Here is a 22,681-nt window from a genome sequence, read left to right on the forward strand (position 1 = left end):
TGTTTATGTTAAGCCTGTGTGCCGCCGCCTTTCCACATGACCAGTATGCTTAAGAAGTCATTCAGCTTTGACTGGCAAGGGCTTGCCATTTCTGGATTTAAATAGATTTAAACAGAGTCTAACAGGGGCAGTTGCATTTCTTTACTTTGGAGAGCTATATTTTCCTTTCACGGGTTAAAAAAAAATTCACATGAAAAAGCCCTAACTTCATTATGCTTCAGTCACAGCAGGGAATTTATAGCAAGAGCCCAGCTGTTTGCAACTCATGCCAGAGTTTTTGATCCTAACGTAACTGAGCTCACATTTTTGAATTGGGAAATAATATTCAGAGGAGACGACTAAGGAGTTTTCAGGTTTCCAGGCCAAGCAGCGGGTTCCTGAATCTATTTTGGGTTGTTTCCCCCTTGTATCTTTCCCTCTTCACCCTTAGAGCTCTTTGCTCCTTTCCTGGAACTAGGCTTATGGCTGTGCAAATCTCTTTTCTGTGCACATGCTGTTCTTACCATCTTTTTGATGGAAAAAGCAACCCCATGATTTTATACCTTAACTCTTGCCTTCACTACTTAAAACTCCTTTCTATTAATTGGGTTTTCATACATTCAAGCAATACCAAGTATAACTCTTATTTCTTGGGCATGGGGACCAACATTTTAGGCTAAGGGCTTTATATGCTTTATTTCTTTTTTTTTTAAAGATTTTATTTATTTGACAGACAGAGATCACAAGCAGGCAGAGAGGCAGGCAGAGAGAGAGAGAGAGAGGAGGAAGCAGGCTCCCCGCTGCGCAGAGAGTCCGATGCGGGGCTCGATCCCAAGACCCCGAAATCATGACCTGAGCCAAAGGCAGAGGCTTAACACATTGAGCCACCCAGGCGCCCCTATATGCTTTATTTCTTTTTATCCTTCCAACAACCCTCTGAGGAAAGCACTGTTATTGCTCCCATTCCATAGATGAGATCTCTGAGGCTCAGAGAGGTGAACTAACTTCTCACACAGTGAGAAGAGTTGGGCTTCGAGTCCAGGTCATTGGGATCCAGAGCCAGTAGCTTCAACCCTGTTGCTGCATTGAACTGACCACTTGAAACAGCCTGCCAAGTGCTGGGTTCTATGGGGTTCTTCCTGCCAAGGTTCTATGGGGGATGATAAGGGGAAAAACACATAGTTTTTTTTTAAGATTTTAATTTATTTATTTGACAGAGATAGAGCCAGAGAGCACAAGCAGCGGGGAGCATCAGAGGCAGAGGGAGAAGCAGGCTCCCTGCTCAGCAGGGAGCCCGATGCGGGGTTCCATCTCAGGACCCCAGGATCATGACCTGAGCCAAAGGCAGAGGCCGAACCGACTGAACCACCCAGTTGCTCCCAAAACACATAGTTTTTGTCTCCACAGAGCCTGAGTTGGATCATAGGAAAGAGCCGGCACCTCACTTCTACCAGCTTTGTGGGGTTCTTGTTATAGTCAGATGAAATGGCAGGTACACTTGTTTCAAGGTAGAGTGGTATATGGATGCTGGTTATTGGTATCATACCTGCAACAGCCTGATCCTGAGCCAGTTTCCTGCATGTCTGGGAAGGCAGGTATATGGGAGAGTGGTGCAGTGCAAACTGGTAGCCTCGCAGATTGTGGAATCTCTTGTTGAATGTGGAGCTACTGTTGTATCCTGGTTAGCCTGGCATTTTACACTTTTAGTTTGGCTGGGAAGATACTAATGATCATAGCAAGCCCCTATATAGGTCTTCTTATGTAGCAGGCACTGTTCTAAGTACTTTACAAGTATGAACCCATTTGCTTTTATCTGAAGGATTGTATGTTAACGACACAGTCCTAGATTCCCCGTTCTCGATCAGTAACTAAGTCCTGTTGATTCTACTTCCTAAATATCTTTTAGTCTTGTCCCCTCTTGTCCAGCTGCGCTGCCTTAGCCACTGTTTTCATTCACGTTCACATCATCTCTCCCTTCTAGGATCATAGCAGCAGCCTTCCTGGGCTTTGCCACTACTGCTCTTAAGGCCTCACCCTTCCCAAGAGAAGAGAAGTCTTCTTTTATTGTTGCTATTCTTGCTGGTTTGGTTCTTATTCTCTCTGTTATTCTGTTGTGCTTAATAGACCCATTCCTCCTTTTTTAAACCACCAATCCCATTTAATCTCTGAAATTTTGCCTTTTGCTGTTACTGATCATATGGAAGGGAGTTATTTATGATTGGGAGGAAAGCATGTAGATTGGAACTCTCAGTGTGCTGTGAATTATTTCCCCTGTAGCAGCACAGGAGGGTTTCCTGGGTCCCATGCCTCTTCAAAGTCCTTTCCTCCTCAAAGTGAGACTCAGGGCTGCATTCAGCCCCGGTGGGGTTCAGGGCAGTTTTGGTTTCTGTGCATTTGTTTACCTATCCCTGCTGTTCTGCAAAGATGGGGCATAAGGAAGGGATGCCTGCTGTGGATGAGACTCAGCTTTGTCTCAAGAAGAGCCCAGTGAGATGAACCATGAGAGACAATGGACTATGAAAAACAATCTGAGGGTTTTGAAGGGGTGGGGGATGGGAGGTTGGGGGGATCCAGGTGGTGGGTATTATGGAGGGTGCGTATTGCATGGAGCACTGGGTGTGGTGCATAAACAATGAATTCTGTTACACTGAAAAGAAATTAATTAAAAAAAAAAAAAGAAGAGCCCAGTGAGTAATGAATCAGGCCCTGAACGTCCTGGAACACCAAACTCAAGGCCACTGTCTGCTTCCCCCAAATCACAGTCATTTCCAGGTAATGGCTCAGTGTAGGCATGGTTTCCTAAACCATCCAAATGGAGAGAGGGACAGGGGAAACCGTCCCCAATACCCAGAATACAATTTTGCTGAGGAGATTTATTTTCACTTTGATCTGGAACATAAAATACTGTAAATGTCCTCCACTCTGTTAGCCTTTTTTTTTTTTTTCCAGAGCTATAGTTAATGGGCTAACTTTCTGGCTTGGTACTTTATCAAGTTGATAGAACTGTTTAATGAAACCCACGGAGATTGGACAATTTAGTCTAACGGTCAGTTGCAACCCTTGATGTAAGTAATTTCCAGCAATACTGTATGCATCAAATGTCCAACCTGCCAGTGGTTATCAATATCCATTATGCTTTTGGTTGGCTTGAACCATTAATAACCTGTCAGATTAAGCAATTAGGCTGTCTCCACTTGCCAGAGGAAATTGTTTTCCCCCCTAACTGATGATACTGGTTTTGTGGTTGTGCAGATAAGTACTTGGTCAAAATGTTTGGTGCATTCCTAGCTGGAGAGTGAGCCTTTTTTGACAGATAAGGAGCAAGAGCCGAAATTCAAGGGGCTGAGAGGAACCTGCAGACAATCTCTGGGAAAATGTCATTCCAGTGTATGTTATAAAAGTAGCTTAATTATCACTGGTACTCTTCGGTGAGGGACTTCATTTGATGAGTCACCCAGGTGGGACCACATGTCTCCACATAGCCCCAGCTAAGCTACAGAATTCAAGTTTGATTGGAAATGTGAGCTATCCTGGGTTCTTTGGAAAGCACATCTGGGACACTTTTGGGGCTTTGCCATTTTGTACACTTTCAAAAGCAAGATGAAGAAGAGAAAAGAGAGGGGGAAAGTTCAGTGGAAACCATTAACCTCCTCTATGTTGTTTGCTTCTGGTGTCTCCTATATTTTTTGGTTTTGTGATTTTCCATTTCCATTATCATGTAGCAGTACAGGAATACACGTTACTTTCTACCTTTGTGTTTTTGCACATCCTAGTAACCTAACTTGCTGTGCCCCCTTTTTCCCTTTAACCAGTTTTCATACAACCAACAACTTGAAGACCTGGCTTGAAAATCCCTTCCAGGGAGACCTTCCTGAGGAACTTTACCCATTCTGGTCACGCATTTGCTCAAAGTCGTCTTATTCTTGGATCATCATTTCACATTTATCAATACGTTGCTTTTATGTTGTTTTAAAATTTTTCATTTTTCATTTTTATTTTTCCTAATTGCAAAAGCAATATGAGTGCAGCTTGGAAAACAGAAAACACACTTAAGCACAAAGGAGAAAGCCAAAAAATCACCCACAGTCCTACCACCTGCAGATAATCATTTGCTGTATGCCATTCATTCATTCATTCATTCAGTAAGGATTTAGTGAGCAAGGATTTTTTTTTTGCTGTTGTAAGTTTTGGAGATATAGTAAACAACATGGTCATTGTCCTTGTCTCCATGGAGCTTGGAATCTAATGAGGATTTTCCCCATCATTACAAATTAAATATGCAGTTACAAATTGTGTCAAATGTTGTGTGTGTATATATATATATATATATATATATATATATATATATATATATAAAACAGTGTGTTGTGAGAGTGTATGGGAGGAAGACTGATACTGGTCTAGACATCAAGGAAGTGTTTCCTGTGGAAGTGGCATTAGAGATGAAATCTGAAAGTTGATCAGGAAGTAGTTGACCAAGGAGGTTTGAGTGGTAGGGGAGTGGGGGAGTAAAGGCAAGGGTGAGATGGGAAGATCTTTTCAAGGTGAGGTGATAGCACGTGGGAAAAGCAAAATATCAGTGACTAGAGGGACTATGGGATGTTGTAGGACAGGATTTGGCAAACTAGACTTGCCAGAACACTAACTGTTTTTGGAAACAAAGTTTTATGTGAAGATAGTACGCCCATTCCCATACATATTATCTATGGTTGCTTTCGTGCTACAACTGTGGAGTTGAATAGTTCTGACAGATACTGTATAGTCCCTTATAAGGTCTAAAATATTTGCTGTTTGTCCCTTTACAGAAAAAGTTTGCCAACTCCTGTTCTGGGATCTAAAAGAAGACTGGGGTGACAGGAAAGGAGGAATATGGGGGATGATGAAGCTGAATCTAAGGCAAGGACCAGACAGAACTTACAGGTTAAGGGTTTTAAACTTCATTCTAAGAACAAGGGAAAGCACTCCCCATGATGCGGGTCTCTATCCCAGGACCCTGGGATCATGACCCGAGCTGAAGGCAGCTGCTTAACCGACTGAGCCACCCAGGTGCCCCAGCACTGAACCATTTTAAGCTGGTGTTTGAAAAGGCCTGTCCTTCTAACACATACTGGTTTTTAACAGTTTGTAATTCAGCAGTTCATCTTGTGTATTTTCCCATTCTTCAGTTATACAATCTTTAATCGTGTGTCTATGGTTTTATCATATGGATGCTGAAATTATTTGTACATAGCAGTGAACATCCTGTGCATACTGTTGCTAATTTCTTAGAAATGGAATTGTTAGGTCAATGGGTATGTGCACTTTAAAGGCTTTTGTTTCTCCTGTATTTCCATTGCCCTTGAAGTGATTTTTATTATGACCAGCAAGATAGGGGAATACCTGGTTCCCCCACTCTAGTTAGACATTTCATATGTTTGCCAATTTACACAAGAAAAACTATATCAGCATTGCTTTTTATGAGCATTTCTGTCATTACTGGATAGGGTAATATTCATTTCCCATAAATGTTACCTTTCTTCTTTTGTGAAATGCTTATTGATATAGTTTGCTTATTTTTCTATTAGGGTATTTATCTTTTATTATTGATTTTTTATGAACTCATTATATATTGGGTATATTAACTCTTTGACATCCATATTGTAAATATTTTTTCAAGCTTGACTTTGGCCTTTCCATTTTATTTATGGCATTTTGAGGACAACTTATGAGTATTTATTTAGTTAATAAGTCAATTTTTTCTTTTGGATTTTCTGCTCTTGAAGTTACGTTTGGAAAGACTTTCTCCATGTTGAGATTATATAACAGGCATGCATATTTTCTGCTAATTTTAAGCCAGTTTTTCTTTATATTTTAATCTGTAATTCATTTGGTATTTATTTTAGTAGTGGCATGAGATAGAGATTTAAGAGATTTTTAAAAAAGATTTCATTTATTTATTTGATAGAGAGAGAAGGAACACAAGCAGGAGGAGTGGGAGAGGGAGAAGCAGGGACCTTGATATAGGGCTTAATTCCAGGACCCTGGGATCATGACCTGAGCGGAAGGTAGATGCTTAACTGACTGAGCCACCCAGATGCCCCAGAAAAAATGGTTTCTGGATGAGATGCAGGCATTTGAGATATTCCAAAACCAAACAAGTTTACTTATTGTAGAACATAATTGTCACATATGTTTTCTGAAAAAGTCACTCCCCTCAACTCTGCAGTTGATATCCCCAAACCACTTCCACCTCTAAACACCTACTACCCTAAAGCCTCAAGCCTCATTACATCAAGAAGGACTCTTAAAAATGACTTTTTTGTGTATGGGAGGTGTTTATGCAATCTTTTGCTCATTTATCTGTATGCATTATGAAGCATGCTTTTCCAAATAGAACTGCATTTGTGACTTTAAATGTTTTCCTTACTTTTATTTATTCTTTGTTTTGTAGAGGAATCATTGTTTCAATTATTTCACAAACATATATAATATTTACTATGTCATAGACACTGTTTTAAGTGTCTTAAAAATATTAACTCATTTACTTTTCATAATAGCCCTATGTCTTCATTTTGTATATGTGGGAACTGCGGAATGCTGAGGTTCAGTGACATGTTTGACATCACACAGGTAGCAAGTCACCACCATATTCGGTTTCCTTTATGGTGGTGGGAAATATTATGAAGTCACCACCATATTCGGTTTCCTTTATGGTGGTGGGAAGTATTATGGAGGAGGGAAGGATTATTTTAGGGAATAGAAAATTCCCTCTGTGGGGCAGAAACCATCACAGGAACAAACTGAAGTCTGAAATCTTAGATGCCATTATTCCATCTTGAAACATGAACCACATAAGCCTTTTCAGTTCCATTATATGTCTACTCTAATAGTTTTATCAATGTCTATGTGTATATTGTGTGTGTGCTTTCATTGTAAGTCATCTAGAATCTCTTTATATGTAGGTAGTGTATAAATTAGATTGAAGATCTGAAATGTGCTCAAAGCATTTCAACTGAAATAATCTTAAGAAAAGAGAAATTAATTTATAACCTTAAAACAGATGAAATTAATTTGTACAAATGTTAGTGGGAGTTCTATAACCATTAAAAGCTGGAAACAACTGAATAGTGAGAGGGGGGTGGCTAATAGTGAGAGGTGGTTGGCTAAAGAAAACCATGCATGTCAGTGAGATGGAATAGTCCATGGATATTAACATTAACAAGTATGGAGAATATATTGATTTATAGATACTTGTATTTGAAGTAATATTAAATGCAAAAGTCAGAATAAAAATAATAAATACACCCATAAATATGTGACAACATATGAATACATATGAAACTAATGGGAATATAATTTGGATTGATTTTGTAGCTAAATGCAACACTGTTAGGAGCTTGGGGAAAAGGTGTTTAAAGTCATAATTAAAAAACACATTTTTTTCAAGCAGAAAAGAGTTGCCCCCCCCCCCCATTTCTGGGTGGTATAGAAGGAGACTTCTCTGACATTTTCCTATGAGGGCTTGGCATTCTCTGTGTTCAGGAAGTGCATTGTGGGCTGCCACTTGGAAAAGATCCAGTTCAGTGTCTTGTCATCATCAGCTGGGCATGAGGAGGCCAATTTAGTGGAAAGCTTGGCAAGAATGCTGAGAGGAAGACCGGGGTAGCAGACGTGGCTCTGATGGAAGTTGTGCAGTTAGAAATGAAATCCAAACTGAAGCATGGTTTGGATTTGAAGAACTCCCATCCAGTTCTGGCAGGTGTGGGGATATGGTCTGGGAGTGTCCTATTCATTCTACCACTTAAATACAGGATATATATATAGCAAAACCTCAGATGTAGATCAGGTAAATCCAGGGGACACCCTTAGACTAGGGAGTGGCAGAATTAAGGACAACTTATGGGAAGTGGTGCCAACAGCAAATGAGGCAGGTAACTGGAACCCACAAATTGGCTGAAAGCAGAATATGGCTTTCCTTACCACTGGGTACCAAAGCTCTGAGGAGAATGGAGCTGCTCCGAGTGTCCAATAGAAGTGAGCAGAAGGGGGGCAGAGAAATTCTTGTTCCCTCTTCCAGAGGTGTTTAGTGGTTGTGGTGGTTTTAATAATATGTGCTCCAATTCTTAGATATTCCTCCCCTTCAGGAGGTGGAGTCTGATTTCCTTCACTTGAATGTGGCTGGTCTTAGTGTCTTGCTTCTAATGAATAGAAATGATGGAATATCACTTCCAAGATCAGTTTATGGAAAGATTGCCGTTTCCATCCTGCGGACTCTCCTAGACCACCTACTCTGGGGGAATCCTGCTGTCATGTAATTGAACAGTCTTGTGGAGAGGCTCCTATGGGGAGAAACTGAAGCCTTCTTCCTAAAGCCACAAGTATGAACTTTTCCACCTCCCTCAGATGACTGTAGCCTTGCCTTGCAGCTGCAATCTCCTCACAGACCCTGAGCCAGAACCATCCAGCTAAGTTGCTCCAGGATTCTTGACCCTCAGAAACTTGCTATGTTTATTGTTTCAGCTGCTAAGAGTTTGGATTATTTGTTATACAGCAGTGGATAATTAATAGGTAATTAATTAGCCTCATGCCTGATTATATGGTGGAAATGTCTGGCACCTCGTGCTAGTGGTAGGGAATAGCCAAGATAGAATGGGGCAGTAGTATATTGGCAACTGAATACTTACTCTGAACATCTGGGATGAGGCTGAGTTGGGGCAGCCACTGACAGTCCTGGATGGTAAGTGTTCAGTGAGATACTGGTCTGTGTATACTGATGAGAGGTGTCTATTTTTCTTCTCTGTGTGGGGAAGTGGTGCAGGAAGCGTTTTAGCTGGTTGTTCGCCAGTGTACCAGGGTCAGAAGACCCAGAGTATGCTGCATGATGCTTAGTACCAAGTGAAGAACTGTTGTTGGGGCTGGAGGGAACAGAGAGAGAGTGCCATTGAGCCAAAAAGGCAAGTTCAGAACAGACTGTTAAATGAAGGAGCCTAAGGAAGTTGAATCTGGCGAAAAGCAAAGCTAAAGGATCAGAAATACTAGCGTGAAGAGCAGAGTGACCCAGCAAGAGGAGGATTGCCCTGCATTCCTTCCACAGATGCGGGGGCACAGGGCACACACAGTGGCACACACCAGGAGCAAGGATCTTATAGTTCTGACTCAAGGTTATATAGGTGAACTAGATCCACTTGGACCAGGCAAATTGGGAAATGGAAATTGACTCTTCTTCTTTCAATGACTTGAGGGGAGTTGGGGGTGGTTGTTGAGTCTGGGTTCATAGTTCATTTCTATTTCACCCCTCTGCTTCAAACATTGTTCATTCACTGTACTTTGGAAGAGTGAGCATCTATAATAAGGGCTCCATTGGTTGCATTGTTTCCTCCAACATTGGAAATATGTCACATATCGCTAGGCTATCCTTAGCTCTGGTTTCTGTTGAGGCTCTGATGGTGCTTCCTGAGAAACTTACATCTGGATATGTTAAATATCTCTAGAGGGCCTCGCAGCTGGTGCTAAAATATGTGTTCAAGTGTCTGCTAATTCTATTGACTGAATGCTGCATGGTCCTCTCAGCAGAATGTCATTTCACAGCTTTCAGCTGCGATAAATCATTGACCTCAAGAGCCTCAGGGTTCAGTACCTAATCCATCAGGCTAGCCAGGCATTTTGAGGCACTTTAGGACTTTGAATAGAAATAGACCCAGAAAAAAAAAAAAGAAATAGAACCAGAGACATGCTGTCCCCAAAAGCCATTTCATTCCAGAATGATTAAATGTCTGTGCCCCCAGAGGTTTTCTATGATAGTTTAGAAGATTGGCACAAATATACGCAAACAATTTTTTTTACCTGTATGTTCAGGCAACAAAATCTTGGTGGAGATGAATTTGTGCCATTGCACCTTTCTAGGGGTATCTCTGAGATGTAAACTCTTTGTCTTAGCTGAACTGTCATTTGGGCATTAAATCCCCACCACCCCAGAAGAGAGATTTGGAACTTTGAGGTCAAAAGCCTATATTTGAAAATAATGGTACTTTCTGTTTTAAGTGAATTTGCCAAAAAGGAGATGCAGAGCAAACTACAAGAGATGAGCCACTTGGCAGCTATAGCTCATCTGGCATTTGGTTCCATTCCTAGCTAAGCTCCTCAGGGACATTCTCTACTATAAGGCAACCCCACATTCCTTCTGGCACTGTTGAACAATGTAGCCAATCTCTGACATGGAAATTATTTTGTACTTTGTCTCTAAGGTTAAATTTCACATTATTTCTTTTTTTAAAATTTATTTATTTTTTTCAGCATAACAGTATTCATTGTTTTTGCACAACACCCAGTGCTCCATGCAATACGTGCCCTCCCTATTACCCACCACCTGGTTCCCCCAACCTCCCACCCCCGCCCTCTAAGGTTAAATTTCAATTAAATATACTCGCTAAGTAGATTTGCAGAATAAGCTTACCAGCTTATGTGGTATGACAAACATGGGTACTTAATCGCCAAGAAATTCATATTCCTCATCTCTATGGACTTGTTGTTAGGATTGTATTTCTGAGCTCCATTTACCTAGATGGTGCCATAAGATTAATACTTGCTGATGGAATGTGAGCAGAAGTGATTGGTGTCAGTTTTAGAGGAAGGTGTTAATTTTAAAATCTCTTTCCATTTCAGACAGCCATACTAGCCTTGGCATTAAGTGTGTTTAAGATGGATGAGTCAAAACATATAAGGAGCCTGGGTCCCTATATTTCCATCTGAAAAGTCAACTGCTAACTGGAATCATTCACACTGGACTGCTAGATGAGCAAAAAGTACATTCCTATTGTTTTGAGCAAACAGGTTTATTTGTTATAGAAGCTAGCATTACCTTAATCAATATACATGGAGTTTAGAGATTCTTGGGTAAAACATGCATTGTAGGGTTATGATTAGGTAAGTTGTGTCTTTGGCTAAACTGAATTTTTTAACTTGAAGGCACTCAGTCAGAGTGTGGGGTACTTTGTTTGGGGTCAACTTTGAACTCCAGTGAGTGATTTCGATAAAATGACACTATTAAGGTCAGGGAGAAGGGAAACAACTTTTCGTGAACTTTTATTATGTATTAGGTACTATATTACGGACTGTGTATTTGTGTTACTTTAATTCACACAACAAGCTTGTTACCTCCAACATGTAGATGACAGCACCGAGGCTTAGAGAAGTGAAGAAGTATGCTCAAAGACACAGTTTATTAGCAGCAAACTAGGTATTTGAGCCCTGGCCTTTTGACTTCAGAGCCAATGTGCACTTTACATGAGTTTAGTAGCTCTAAAATTCAGTCATTTTTGATTTGGGTACCGCCTCTACTATTGCACCTGATTTTTTCCCTTTTAATTATCTTTTTTCCCCCTCTATGTTAGCTTTCTTAAACAAAGATACCTTGAAAATCATGGTGTGTGTGTGTGTGTGTGTGTGTACATATATTATTCTTCTGGGTGCCTTCTCAGATCAATTCCTATACTACTTATGGAACACACAGCATTCTTTGGGAATATCGCACATCCATTGGGGGAAGGGTAAAGTGGAGACAGGTGCTGGCATCACCCTGCATCTCCATCAGCCTTCTCCAAGCAACCTCAAATTAAAAACAAAATCAATGCATACCAAGAAAATATCAGCTTAGTATGTGTATGAAGCTTTCAGGCTGATGGTAACAGAATTTTTAGGAGAGACAAAAATGAATACATACTATAATCCAGTGCTTCCCGAGTTTATACTGTCATAGGAAATATTTGGAAGGCTCAGTGAGGTCGATGGGTGAGGTTGCTCCCAGCTCCAGCCTCCACCTAGCCTGTCATGAGAGTAGACAGGACTGATATCTCAGTAAAACCGTAACACTGTTGTGGTACAACAAGTCCCTACAACTCATAGGTGGGGAGTTCTGCCATAATCTATTATTGGAGTATTTAACCTTTGGGAAGGAAAACAATCCACACTGATATAACTCAGTTAAGTACTGTGCATGTGTTCTTGTGTGCATGTATGTGTGCGCGTGTGTGTGTTTGAGCGTTGTGTATGCATGTATGTTGGTAATTATGCTTTTGTTTCTGTTTCATTTCTGTGGATCCATCGCTGTCAGTTGACTACATCACTCAGCACTCAGGACCTTTAGGACATGTCTAAGTGTTCCTCCTTTCTTCTCATAGTCTTTATTATAGAAATTACAGAGTTGTCATGCTATTTCATCAGGGTCTTCAGGTTATTATAATTAATAATTATATGCATATATAATTAATATAAAAACATATCAATAATGAAAAGAAATTACTAGCAAAACATGCTTAAGACTAGCATATACTGATACCCAAGACGTTATTACTTAGGTAGTCTCTGCTTTTACCTTGTGTCCCTATTGAAGCCCAAATGCTACCACCAGTGTATGTACACATTCATTCAGGTTATGCTTGTGCCTTTGTCACTGCTTTGGATCTCTGGAGATCAGTATTAACCTCAGAATTCAAGGTGTGTAGACATACACCTCACAACCTAAGCTGCTAGTTGACGTCTGTTTGGGATCTTTTTCCTATATGGAACATTAAGCACCATGACTTACAACCCTAACCCAACTTGCTCTGTCCTGTAGATATCTGTGATCTGGACATGCCCAATGGGCACACTCTGACAGCTCAGGATACAACTGGCCATGGCTCAGTTAACTATTGCAGCAGCATCAGCCTGGCAAGGGCAAAAACTTGGGAGTAGATCAAAACACTGTTTCCATGGCCACAAGAAGGGTGTTGAGAGTAGGAGGCAAATACAGTCAGCAGACCCAGGTTCTGGTTCAGGCAAATGATTGGTGGCAGGAATGAATGTATCTCAAATATACACTTTCAGTTCAGACCTCCCTTTTCCAAGTTACAAACTCAAGATTGTACTTGTGATATACATTTACCCCAACCCATTTCCCTTCTAGTGTCTTCTCTATCAGTAGAACACCTCATGATCTATCCAGTTGCACCAAGAAACTAGGGGGTGCTGATGGGATCCTTCTTGGTCTCTTTCCTCTCCCACCCACATTAAACCCCTTACTAAGTCCTGTCAATTTTACCTTCTAGATGATCTCTCAAATCTTTCCATCCTCACTGATGTCACTGTAGACCACACCAATATCTGTCACCTGGACAACTGCAGCAGACTACCAACTGGTCCTTCTACCTCTACTCTTGACTGCCTTCAATCAATCAAACCATGTCATTACCATCTTTCTCTGCCCTTCAGATTAAGACACAGCAATAGCTTCCATTGCCCTTAAGATAAAGACATTCATTCCTATGATCCGCAAGGGACTGAATGGTCTGCTCTGGCCCCTGCTTGTATTTTTAGACATGTTTCATAGCACTTTTTGACCCACTCAAGGTTGGTACAAAGTTTCCTGCCCAGCTTTCAGTAAATGAGACTGAAGCTCTGGCTTAATTACGTTTTTAATGAAGAAGTCCATGAGATGCATCATAAGATGAGTTACAAGTCAACACAGAAACTTGTCATTTTCAGATGATTGATGGAGATAATGGGGGAGGGGGAATGATGCTTATTCGTGCTGGGTTGACTGTTTTATTAAATTCTCATGAGAATAACGATTTCTAGAAGCCAAGCAACAATACCCCTTACAATCTGACATTTGGATTGGCTCTTACATTTTTTTAAAGCATATGCACAATTAGTGTTGCTCTCACTACATACTGGTGATGTGAATGGAACAGGGATTTTTATTCCTTGCTTACAGATAAAGCAATTGAAACCCAGACTAGTAAGATGAATGTCACATAGCAAGTCAGGGGCCCATTTCAGTTGAAAATAATAAGAGTAGTAACAGATATCACTAACAAAACTCTCACTATGGTAGATTCAGATAAATACATTTGTGTATTATCTTATTTTATCCTCACAACAAGTCTGTGAAGTAGGGAATATAACTATATTTATTTGAGAGGTTAGGAAACTGAAGCTAGGAATGTCACTCAGGCGGTCAATGCTACTTGGACTTCAATGTATCTCGAATCCATCTGGTTTTCAAGTCACTTCCAGTCACCTACCGCTTTTGTTCTACTAGGGCCCTATGGCACATAAAGCACAAAGGGGACACCACAGGCAAATGCATGTTCCTCACTAATTGCTGGGGTTTTGGTCTCCAATTTGGTCCCCAAATTCCTGTACTCTATGACTCTAGGAAGGCTGGACTGAACCATTCTTGAGTCTTGAGAACTCTTCTATCGCTTGATTATGAGACTGGAGATAGAGTACTCTGGGTCTCTTTTTCCCTTTAACATCTACTTGGTCCTATCCATTTAACCTTTGGTTCCTATCATTCCAGAATGGGGGGAGGGAAGAAAGAGAATGAGAGAGAGAGAGAGATTAATTCTCCTGAAGATTAAGAGCAGAGAAAATGTAAGCCACTTATGCCTTTCTTCCTTTCTCTTGTACCCTACCCTCTGCCTCTTGGCCTTCCAAAGGCTTCCAGCAGGATTGTCTAGGCCCAGTCTTCCCATACAAATCACATGAGACTTAAAAGAAAAGGCAAATACTAATCCCCTTAACTCCTCTCACCAGACATCTTTGCATTTGGGAATTCTGCTAAAGTAGATTTTTGTGGTGCTGAGAACACCTTGATATGCTGAGGGATTCTTCTCCTTGAGGAGAAAAAGTAGCCTTGAGTGCCCCTGGAAGTGTTTGACTCACATTCAGCACTGGGCATGCCAGACAGCAGGTAGCAACACATCAGTTACTGAGCTGCAAATCAGAGTCAGAAACCTCTGTCCTTGTGTGGGTCTGACATCAGCAAAACAGGACTTCCTTTATTCATGGTTGGGATATTAGATTCCAAGGATCAGAAATGGAGACTAAGATTAAAAACTGATTCTCCAGCTCAGCTTAGAGATAATGCCCAGGTTACTGATATGGGAAGCACTTTAATCATGCCCTTCTTGCTCATAGTCAAGATTTGTCATCTAAATAGGAGTAGGACTGAGCCTGCAGATATGAAGCAGAGAAGCCACGAAGGAGGTAGGGCCCCCAGCCCATATATGATGCCAGGATAAACTTTAGCTAGAACCTTTTCCATCTCTTCTAACTGGAAGTTGTCAGTTACCTCACATCATTGTGGGTAGACCAGAGCTTTGCCACTTATCTGGAATCTCACATGGCTTTGGTTCTCAAAGTGATTTCAGGACCTTCAGTATTGGCATCACTTGGGAACTGGTTGGAAATGCAAATTCTTTGGTGCCACCTGAGACCTAGTGAATCAGAGACTCTGGGGTATGGGCCCAGCAACCTGTGCTGTGTGACACATCTCCCAGAGGATTCTGAGGCCCCCCAAAGTTTGAGAACCATTGCTCTCTATTGCTCTGCTGCTCTAGGCCATGGGTTCACACTATCATCAGTTCATTTGTCCCAGAATCCTTATGTGCTATGAGCTTTGACTTTTAGTGACTGCATAGCTCTTGTCTCTTCTGGTCCCCTGTCTGGTGATCTTGGCTCTGCAGCTGTCCAGAGTGGCAGATAATACTCAGACTTTCTTGTCTGATACTAGTACAACCAGTTTAGTGTGGAAACATGAGCTTGAATCATCTATGCCTGCATAAAACCAAATCACAAGTATAACATAGTGCTTAAGGGCCCTGGCTATGGGGGCAGGCATATCTGAGTTAATATTTGGTCTCTAGCTCTTAACTAGCTATATATATTGGCCTCCATAAGCCTCTCTTTCCTGATCTAAACATGGAGATAATAACACAACCTCAGAGGGTTGTTGTAATAACTAAGAGAGGTAATACACACAGAGTGCTTAGTACTTGTCATTTAACAAGTGGTCCCTAATGGCAGTATTTGTTGCTAGACTCCCCCCTTCACTTGTCATGGCATCGCGTAGTCATAACTTTGGAGAGTTGGTTTTTCTCATTTGTTTTATCACTGAAAATATTTTGTCTTCCTCTTTGGGGGACAGGTGACATACATACCACTGAGGATCAATGTGAGGGTTGAGAGGCACGATAGCAGAGCGGTTAAAAGTGTGGGCTCTAGAACCATACAGCTTGGGTTTGCATCTTTATTCTGTCACTTTTAGCTGTGTGATCCTCAACAAGTTATTTACTATTCTGAGCCTCAGCTTTCCCATTTGTAAAGTAGAGCTAATACTGGTACCTGTCTTAGTGTAGGGATTAAATGAATTAACATATGTAAAGTGCTCAGAATGGAGCCCCACACATTTTATTTTAAAACTTCTGAAAATTGAATGTATAGAGTTTACAGAAGAAGGGAATGTCATGGGAGTGGGGAACACTTGTATAAACATGGCTGGAAACCTGGCCCCAGTATGTAAGGGCTATCCTGAGTGAGTACCTGATTGAATCACATGTGTTTTGGCATTGTGTATGCCCAGTTTTCTGTTTGATGTCACCCAGGTGTACTTTGCTTTGATAATATGTACAGAAAAGCCAGCAAAGAAATGATGAACATCTGCCAGGAGACTCTCAGCGTAATGCTAGGGACTGTGGGAATTACAAATGAAGAAGAAATGCTCCCTCCCCTTTGGAAGCCTACAGTCTGGCTGGACAGATGACATTAGCAGCATGGAACATTACAGAGAGTACAAGAGAGGATTAAGTGCTAAATGTTGTAGTGGAGATAACAAGTGCTGCAAGAATCCAGACAAGAGGGAGGAGAAAGTTTGGAGAGAGGAAAAGCTTCTCAGAAGTATTGTTATGAGGTGCTCTTTTAAGGAGGGGGAAGATATGACTGGGTAGAGAGAAGGATAAATGAGAGGTGTTTATCACATTGCAGAATGACTCATTAAAGATTGTTTTAAGTAGTTGACACTGTTAAGACATTTAGTATCTACCTTAATTTGAAAAGTTCTGTTTACATACAAATATTTTGACTCATACTGGACTGGGGGAGAAAGATCTGGGGTCTTGCTTCATCCTTCCACTAAGTATTTGTGCCCATTTGTTCAATTGTCCTTCTATTTCCTATGCCTCTGTGTCCTTATTGATAAAGCAAGAGGGCTGAACACAATGACCTCTAAGATGCATTGCTACTCTGAATATAGCCATACTAAATGCTTATGTTTGTTGAGTGCTTACTCTGGACCAGGTATCATGAGCTCTGTATGCTTATTAATTCACTCAACACCCATTTGAGTGGATACTCTCATATCACCCCTTTTATGGATGACAGAACCAGCACAGGAAGGTTAAGTAATGTGTTCAAGGTTTGCTATGCAAGGGGGGGCATGGACACATACCATTAGGACCACGTGGTACAGATATAACATAGGGTTTCTGTGTGGGCAGTATTTACAAACAGAGAAGTGGCAGAGTGTATGTGGTATCCCAAACTCTCATCATGCCACAGCACAGGCCAGGTATAGCTCTTTTGTGCGCACCATCACTGAAGTTCCAGCAGGGGTAGGGTCTGCCTGGGGCAGCACATTAGATTTGGGACAGAGAGCGGTCCAGATATGCAAGTGAACCCTGTCCCCAACTCACATTACATATTTATAGGCTACTTTAAGAGGAGTTAGGGAACACCTGGTTTTTTTCTCTATTGCTCTGGTGCTCTAGGCCATGGGTTCACACTATCATGGTTCATTTGTCCCAGAATCCTTATGTGCTATGAGCTTTGACTTTTAGTGACTGAATAGCTGTTGTCTCTTCTGGTTCCCTGTCTGGTGACAAGAAATAAAGGCTCTCCCAGCCTAGGGGCCACACCAGGGAACAGGCATATGGAACACCAGGATCTGCGTACTGAGATGCTAGGAATAATCTTGCCTAGTAGGAATGGTTACATTAGCTCTCAGTCTTGTCTTGTCTCTCTGCACTCAGGTTCTATGCACTGGACCTAGGTCTTGGCCAGACCACCAAAGTGGGGAGGAAATGAGCTACTAGGGTCATCTGTATGTTTCCTGTCAAGGACATCCAACAGAATTGGAATCAAGCTCAAGTAGTATAGCTCCAGAACCCCTATTCTTTTTTTTAAAAAAAGATTTTATTTATTTATTTGACAGAGACACAAGTAGGCAGAGAGGCAGGCAGAGGGAGAGGAAGGGAAGCAGGCTCCACGCTTCGCAGAGAGCCCGATGTGGGGCTCGATCCCAGGACCCCAGGATCATGACCTGAGCCGAAGGCAGAGGCTTTAACCCACTGAGCCACCCAGGCGCCCCCAGAACCCCTATTCTTAACCAATGAACTATACAGTGTCAGTTATCATACACCTGCTAAATACAGTGGTGGTTTTATAACATAAGGAAAGCAAGTTAACTTTCAACCAAGTAAAGTTTAAGTTTGAATTCTGGCTCTACCACTTACCTGACGTGAGGTTTTGGGTATGTTATTTAATCTGTCTGAGCCTCAGTTTCTCTGTCTGCATAATGAGAAAAAATAATCCCTACTTACAGGGTTTACTCTGAGCATTAAGTGAGATAATTAGTGTAAAGTTCCTAGTACTTTGCCTGGCATATAGGAAGTTCTTAGGGTGGTTGCTGTTATCATCCGTGGTACCGTTCCTATTGCTGGCTTGCCTTCCAGAAACACTCAGTTCTGAGATAATCCACAAGATGTCCCCCTTTCAACAGAAAGTTCTGTAGCACTGACGTGTATAAATATATATATCAGAGGATCTGAGTTCTTGAAAAATGACTTTCACATCCATGCCTGCTTGTGCAATACATATCTTGAACCATGTGCTCAGGAGGAAATCATAGTTGGCTTTGCAACCGATGCACATATGGCTCTTGAGGCAGTTCTAAGGCGAGTCGGTCACTTTCCAGGCTGTGTGTGGGCGGTGACTACATCCCCACAGTATAGCCCAAGCATGATGCGATGGAAGGAGTTTGAGAATCTGTAATTATGTTCCTTTCTTAAGTCCTGAGGAAAGTATATGGCCATTGAGGAATGCGTGTGTGTGCGTGTGTGTGTGTGTGTGTGCACGCATGTCATGTGCATAGTGGGGGCATAGAGAGGTTGGGGACATAGGCTTCCTCTCCGAAAATTTTGTACCAGATACAGAAACATCCTTTCACTTCCTGAAATTCTGTGGATTTTATTTTTTGTAGGTTCTTATGGTACAGGACAAAAGTTCAGAAAGGTACTCTGCTGTTTGTGTGGAACAGATAATACCAGACCTAGAATAATTACATGTATTCAGGATGATGGAACAATAAGAAATCTAAGTGTGGAGGCTACCTTTGCAGCAGGAGCAATAGATCTGTAGACTCATTATTTTTTTTAACCACTTGAAAAATTGTTTCCTCCTGGTCAACACAGGAAGAAAGAAAACAGTACAGCTGTTTTTGAATTTTTCTTCCCTTCCATTCAGCTCATTTGCATACTGAGTAAAAGGCCTACAGCCTGGCAAATATTTTTCCCATTAGTCTATTGTACATGGGCTTGCTTCTCCTAAGGATAATTTCCTTTGTTGTTTCTGAATGAAGGACGACAGTGTCTCTGCTGCTGTTGCTGCATCGCATTGCTTTGTTTGAGGAAGAGAAAATGGCCTTTTTGTTGCAAACTTCACTATTCTGGGTATTTTAGGCAAAGCTTGTGCCCTTGTTTGGGGCAGAGCAGGCTTGAATTGGAAATGCTGAGAGATCTTTCTGCCCCAGGGAAACTTAGAAATTGGGAGTCCCAAGAACAGTCTTTGGCACCCTCTGACCAGTTCTCTCTTCCCAGGCACAGAGTGCCCTTATGCGGCCTCCACCCTGCCCCAGTTATTTTAGCTAGACTAGTCTTTTCTGGAAAACACTCCAAGATCCAGATTTTTCTCAGATTTCTTCCCTTTGCCAGAGTTTCTGTTCCTCAGTGTCTTTCCTTTTATTTCCCAAGGTCGTCCTTGGGTTCGTGCTTTTCAAACCATAGGTGTACATGGCAGTGTGGCAGTAGGTATTGTGATCTCTTCCTGGATTGTCACTTTTTCTTGGTGGCAACTAATTTGAATATATTCTGGAGTAGAATGCAAAAATTCCCTCAAATCTTTAAGATAAGATAACTAGCGACCATCGAGTGCTTACTGTGTACTGAGCTCTGTTCTAAGTGCTTGGTACATATTAATTAGATTAATCTTCACAACAATCCTAGGAAGTAGGTTACTATATCTCATCCAGTTTTATGGATGCAAAAATTGAGGAATGGGAAGGTTAAATGACTTGTTCAAGGTCACGTAACTGAGCAAGTTGCTTTCTGGCTGAGAGTCCCTGCGCTTACTGTATTTTCTGTCATGGAGACTTTTCTGTGCCATTAGGGGTAAAGTGCAGCTCTTCTGTTTACTCGATTTATAGTTTAACCTGGACCTTTGAGTGAGGTAATCTTCATTTAAAGGAATAATTCTGATATTGGGTTTGGGGGTGAGTGCAGGTCAGTGGAGGAGATTGAGTGAGATAAAGTACCTTTTTATGTCCTCACATCAGGCCAGAAGTCAGTCTTTTCATAAGATCAAGGATATAAATGGGTGTAGCACTTAGGAGTTTTAGTCCACATCACTGAGGACAATGTATGGACTGAACTGTGCCCACCCCCAATTCATATGTCAAAATCCTAATCCTCAAAACTCTGTATTTGAAGATAGAACCTGTGAGGAAGCAATTAAGGTAAATGTGTCATAATGGTGGGACCTTGTTTGATAGGATTAGTGTTCTTATAAGAAGAGAAACTGGAGAGTGCTCTTGCACTCCTGTGCTTGCTTACAGTGCTCTCTCACTCTTGTGTTCTTTCTCTCTCTCTCCCCCTCCCTCCCTCCCTCCCCATCCCTCTCCCTCCCTCCCTCCACTTCCCCCTCCCTCCCTCCACTTCCCCCTCCCTCCCTCCTTCCCTCCCTCCACCTCCCCTCCCTCCCACAGCCCAGATGGAGATTTGTGTACAAGCCAAGAGAAGTTGCAGCATAAAACCTGCATTTCTGGCACCTTGATCTTGGAGTTTCCAGTCTCCAGAACTGTGAGAAATGAAGGTCTAGGATATTTGGTTTTAGCAGCCCTAGTAAATGAACATAGGCACGATATATACTGTTCCTTTATTTTTATAAATTAAATGTAATTTTCAGGTCCCCAACATGTTATATGGGCAGGAAATTAAATCCTGATGATTTGCGGGGGTGGGGGGGGGATCCTACACTCCTCCGTTTGATCACTGAAGAATCCTGGCCTTTTGCTGTGCCAGAAAATCAGGTCCTTATTTCTTAGTGGTTTTGGCTTACTGTTTGCTCCTTGGGCTCCCAGAGGTTGCTGTCAGCAGGTTTCTGTTGACTGTCTCTGTCCGAGTGGACCCTGAGATACTGTTCACTGAGGTCTTCCCTTTTGACTGCTGCCATGTCTGGGGCACTCTGCCCGCACTCAGTGCACTGGATTCTTCAGTCAGTTCCGACTTCTCCCAGTGTCTATGGTAGAGACTACAATCCCTCTTTCAGGCTCACAGGGTTCCCTCCTTGCAACTCTCCATGCAATGATATAGCATAATCCTCTTTATTCATCCTTCAGAACTGGGATCACAGAACTTTTTCTGTAAAGGTCCAGATATATTAGGTTTGTGGGTTGTATGGTCTAGGTTGCAATTACTTACCTGAGCTAGAAAGCACTCATACACAATATGTAAATGAATGGACATGCTGTCTTCCAATAAAACTTCATTTATGGACACAGAAATTTGCATTTAACATGATTTTCACATGTCACAGAATATTCTTTTAATTTTTTTCTCCCTCAACCATTTTTAAAAAATCTAGAAATCATTCTTAGCTCACAGGCTGTACAGCAGTTGGCAGTGGGCCAGATTTGGTTTGTGGGCTCTAAGTTGCTGATCTCTGGCTTAGTCTTTTGCTACTCAAAAGTGTGGGTACATGGACCAGCAGTGTGTGTCATCTGCAAGCTTGTTAGAAATGCAGAACCTCAGGTCTCACCACAGACTTACCCAATTGGAATTGGAATTTTAATAAGATCCCCAGGTGATGCACATTAAAATTTGAGAAGTACCAATTTAGAAATCCAGAGCTAACTTCTCTTTTTCGGACACTGGGGAGAGGAAAGCGGATGTTAACATTAGTTTTCAATTTTTTTCTTCTTACCATCCATTGCTATCTCAACAGTGACATTCCTACCTGATTTCCACTGTTGTCCTTTCCCGAATGTGCAGCACTTAATAATGTGAGTTACAGCCAGCTTTCCATTAGTCATGTTAATCCACAGATCATTAGCACCTGACCTCGAATGAATCATTTGATGATTGTGGCAGATCTGCTTTCCAACTTCTGGTTTCCTTTTTTCAAAGTTACAATTCCCAGTTGCAGAACAGAACAACAACTGAGTATTAAGGAAGAGATGCCCTTGGGGGCATTCTCAGAAGACTAGTTCAAAAATAGCCTGGAATTAAAATTTTTTTGTGACAAAACAATCCCCTCAGCATATGCAAATTCAGTAATACAATGCATGGACCAGTACCATGGAAAATATCAACAGAACTGACAGAATTTTTTTTTTGGAACTGAATGTGGCTTTAGATAATAAATGGTGCCGTATTAGTTTTTGTATTGTAAGCTTTTTCTTCTTTTAAAAAAAGATTTATTTATTTATATTTTTAGAGAGCATGTGCGAGCATGTGTGAGCACATGCGTTTGAATTGGGGGAAGGGCAGAAGGAGAGAATCTCAAGCAGACTCCCTGCTGAGTGTCGAGCCCCATTCAGGGCTTGATCTCACAACGCATGGGATCATGACCT

Source organism: Meles meles, chromosome X (genome assembly GCF_922984935.1).
Source record: "Meles meles chromosome X, mMelMel3.1 paternal haplotype, whole genome shotgun sequence".
Classification (NCBI taxonomy): Eukaryota; Metazoa; Chordata; class Mammalia; order Carnivora; family Mustelidae; genus Meles; species Meles meles.